General features: G+C 40.4%; 1 protein-coding gene across 2 annotated transcripts in view; it reads left to right on the top strand.

Annotated features, from left to right (window-relative positions):
* The window catches only part of Paics (phosphoribosylaminoimidazole carboxylase and phosphoribosylaminoimidazolesuccinocarboxamide synthase), an 18,743-nt gene that overhangs the window by 1,436 nt on the left and 12,740 nt on the right, over positions 1-4,567 (top strand). The window lies entirely within an intron of this gene.

Raw genomic sequence — 4,567 nt, 5'->3', positions numbered from 1 at the left:
TGTCTTGTCTTTTTGATCTCCTTGTAGCCCCAGCTGTCCTGGAGCTCACTATGTAGACCAGACTGGCCTTGAACTCAGAGATCTGCCTGCCTCTGCTTCCAAAGTGCTTGGATTATAGGTATGCTCCACCACACCTGGCTTCCGTCTTCTATTTTTATAATGTATGTATGTGTGTTCCACGTTCGTACAGATGCCCATGGAGGCCAGAAGAGGTTGTGGGATCCCCTGGAGCTGGAGTTTCAGGGGGTTGTGAGCCACCTGATGTGAGTGCTTGGGAACTAAAGATAGGTCCTCTGGAAGAACAGTAAAACCTCTTTACCTTTGAGCCATCTCTGTATCTCCTTGTATCCCAGTAGTAGGTTACTGTTTCTGAGAAAACTCTTATGCTTTCTAAAAGTTATTTTCTCAGGGCTGGAAAGATGAATCATTGTTACAAGCACTTCCAGAGGACCTAGGTTTGGTTTCCAGCATCCACATGGTGGCTAACAACCATCCTTAACTCCCAATTCTGGTTGATCCTACACCCCTCTCCTGGCCTCCACCTGCATTGCACTAAATGGATGCACTTCCATACATGCAGGCAAAACACACATACACATAAAATAATAAATCAAGAAAAAATTTAAGGTATTTTCCTACTCAAAAATGTTCAATGACATCCTGGGAACCATTAAAATCCAGCCATGAAGTCCATCCTGACTCTAAAGGCTTTAGTGTGATTCTCCTCCATTGTGACCTTAGCTTATGTTCAGGTCAAGATAATTCAATCATCTTTTTAGCTTTTTAATTATGTTTTTCTTAGAACATTACTGACAAATAGAAATATAATGTACACATAGGTAAACTTGTTTTTTATTAGCCACATTTTTAAAAAATTAAACAAGCCAGGCATATCTCTGAAATTGAGGCCAGCCTGGTCTACATAGCCAATTTCAGGCCACCTGGGGCTACAGGAAGAACCTACCTCAAAAAATTTTATTTAAGACTTTAAATTTCAATTCCATAAACAAATGTCAGTTCTCATGAGTCTTATGAATTCACCCATTACTTTGTAGCTGTCATTTTGATACTTGAAGCATAGGAAGGGTCTGCCCATTATCTAAAGACTAGGTAATAAATATAGGTTCAAGTAAATTTGGAGGAAAAGTAGGTACAAACATAAAAAGAAATTGTAATTTTATGTGTATGAATATTTTGTTTGCAAGTATTTAAATGCACCTATGTCATGCAATGCCTGCAAAGGCCAGAAGAGGACAACAGATCCTCTGGAACTGGAGTTAGGGAAGGTTGTTAGCTGCCATGCAGGTGCTGGGAACTGAACCCTGGTCCTCTCAAGAGCAACAGTGCTCCTAATTACTGAGTCATCTCAGTACAGACTTATTTTGCCTGCTTTATTTCATCTTAGACCCCCCCTCCCCCCCTTTTTTAACATATTTTGAGACAAAGTCTTATGTGTCCCAGGGTGGCATGGAACTTGTTATATAACAGAGTCTGGCTTTAAATTTCTGACCCTTTTGCTTTCCCTGAAGTGCTGGGATTAGAGGTGAGTGCTACCATATCTGGCTCCATTTTAGCCTATTAATTTTTTTTCTTTAAATGCAACACTGTTCTTTTATCCTCCATACAAAACCAGTTCTTTTAACGATCTTGAGTCTCCTGCTGTTCTTTCCTTAAACTAGGCCATTACTCAACTAGGTTGCTTCAACAGCATCATTAAAAATTTGGTCTCTCAGACTGTACTTTTACTGTACCTACCACTTCCTCAGTCTCTAGACAGCAGCCATACTGTTCTTTCTAAAATACAAACCTGTCATTTTACTTCTGTGCTAACAGCCCCATGGTTCTTACGTTAAAGTCCAAACTCAGTGCGCCTTATGAAGCCTAAGGGCTGAGTAGTGTAATGGACAGAGAGCAACAGACTTTCAAAAGCCTACGAAAGGCACATAAAAATTAAAGAACTTAGCCAGGTACAATGGTGCACACCTTCAACCCCAGCACTCCGGAGGCACAGGCAGGTAGATCTTTTTCTCTGTGACTCTGAGATTGATGCCAGACTGGTCTACATAGCAAATTCCAGGCCAGCTAGGGCTACAGGAAAACCCTGTCTCAAAATAAAATTAAATAATTTCCAAGTTCTAGAAAGGGACTAGAGAGGTAAGTTTGAAGCACAAAGCTGGAACTATACCCTAAAGGGCTTTTAAAACTTTGTTAATGAGTCTAGACATTAGATTAGAAGGATCTACTCATCCTTTAAATTACTGTACCACAGTGTCATCTGTTAAGCTCAGTTGCAACTAGTGTCAACTAGGAATAAAATTTAGCCTTGAGAAATAAAAATTATATTTATATAATTATGTTGTAATCTCAGGGACCCAAAAGTAAGGTAACCTTAATTGTGCTTTAAGTTTTTATATGATGGTTGCAGTATCTGCAGTTTTAACTTCAAGAGGGGTTGGTAACTACCTATATCACCTATAGAAATTATGGTTGATGCTACCAAAGTTAAATTTTCCCATAAGAAATTGTCTCTAGGGGCTGGAGAGATGGCTCAGCGGTTAAGAACACTGGGTGTTCTTGCAGAAGACCCAGGTTTGAATCCCAGCACCCACATGACAGCTAACTTCTGTAACTCCAAGTTCCAGGGGATCCGACAGCCTCTTCTGACCTCCAAGGGCATTGTATGACACAGGTGCACTTACCTACAGTAATGCAGGCAATACATGCATACACGTTAAATAAAATTTTTTTAAAAAATTGTCACTGGGGGCTGAAGAGATTACTAGCACTGGCTGCTCTTGCAGAGGACCCAGGTTTGATTCCCAGCACCCACTTTGGGGCTAACAACTGTCCATAACTCCAGTTCCAGGGGATCCGACAGCCTCTTCTGACCTCCACAGGCATTGCATGACATGCTCTTACACACATGCAGGCAATACACTCATTTTTTTTTTAATTTATTTTTATTTTATTTCTGGGTTGTTTGGAAAGGACTATATATTTTATAGGTGCACAGAAGTTATAAGAATGTTTTAGGAAATTAGTTTGATCCAATCCAAAGATCAGCTCACATGATGGAGGGGCATTTGCCTAATATCTGATCCAACAATGAGTTGACTCCTGGATCCACTCTGAATATGCTGAACCAATGCCATTAACTTGCTTAATGGTTCTCTCTACCAACTGGTGATGTGACCTAATGAACGCTTCCACCTTACCTACTGTTCTGCTATTTAGCTGCTTTCTTTTTTTGGTCTTTTTGAGATAGCATATCCCTGTAGCCCCCACGTGACCTGGAACTCGCTATGTAGACCAGATTGGCCTTGAACTCACAAAAGTCCTCCTGCCTCTGCCTCTGCCTTTTTGGTGCTGGTATTCAAGGTGTGCACCACCACACCTGGCTTAGCTGCTTTCTTTAACCATCCTATGCCCAGTGGTAATGTACACAGAACTACAGTACTAAGGACTCTGGCTGTTTTGTTTTGTTTTGTTTTTTACTTTTAAAAGTTTGAGTGTATGAATGTTAGTTAGGCCTGCATTTATGTAAGTGCCCCTGTGTCAAGCAGTGCCCACAGAGGACAGAAGTGGACCTTAGAAACCCCTGGAACTGGAATTGCAGGTGTCTTTTAGCCACCCTGGGGATGCTGGGATTTGAACCTGGGTCTTCTGCAAGAGCAGCCAGTGCTCTTAACCACTGAGCCATCTCTCCAGCCATTTCTCCAACCATATTGAAGTTCTGCTGTATAGTCTTACTACTAATTACCTACCCCTTCTGGTTAAATTTTGATCATTTTTTTTTTTTTTTTTTTTTTTTTTTAGATTGCCATCTAACTTTTGCTTTTAGACTTCTCTGATGTCTAGGCTAGGGAAGGTGACACTGCTGTGAATATGTGATCCCAGAGTCTACTTAGTGCATTATGCCTATCATGATGTCTTACTGCCACCTTCCTTCAGACTCAGGTCCCTTGAGAGCAGAATCTAGATCCCATTTACTGTAATATCCATAGTATTTTAAGTCTTTCAAATTCTTTTTTTTTTTATCTTGATCGTCATCTAAATCAGTCTATCCTTTAGTCACCAACATCAGAACTGGATACGTTTTTGGGCATTTCCTCATACTTACCTACACTGTCACTAAAAGGGGTAATGATGGCAGAAGATTAAGAAATAAAGGGGTTTCCCAGCTGGGCAAACATGAATGTAAACAGAGAGGAGCCAGGAGTGTGTCTCTGCAGTAGAGCTTTGCCTAGCATGTAGGAGGCTTGGGTTCAAAACTTAACCATCACATAAAAATGTGTTTTATGTTGTATTTTGTTTTGTTTCCTTTGGCACTAGGCTTTGAACTCAAGCCTTTTACATGGTAGACAAATTCTCTATCACTGAACCATACTTCCAGCCCACCTGTCCCCTACTGGTTTTTTTTAAGTGATTGGAGGAGTCTCTTCTTGCTTATTAATTTGAAATCAAGAAATTGATCTATCTGAACTTCCCCCATTTAGCTTGCCATGAAAAACAAGTCAGGAAAAATAAAGCACTTTTCCCCTATAAACTAGTTTAAAGAATATGTGTG

Source organism: Nannospalax galili, unplaced genomic scaffold (assembly GCF_000622305.1).
Source record: "Nannospalax galili isolate Female #2095 unplaced genomic scaffold, S.galili_v1.0 scaffold433, whole genome shotgun sequence".
Taxonomy (NCBI): Eukaryota; Metazoa; Chordata; class Mammalia; order Rodentia; family Spalacidae; genus Nannospalax; species Nannospalax galili.
This window is presented reverse-complemented; position numbering and strand designations above follow the sequence as displayed.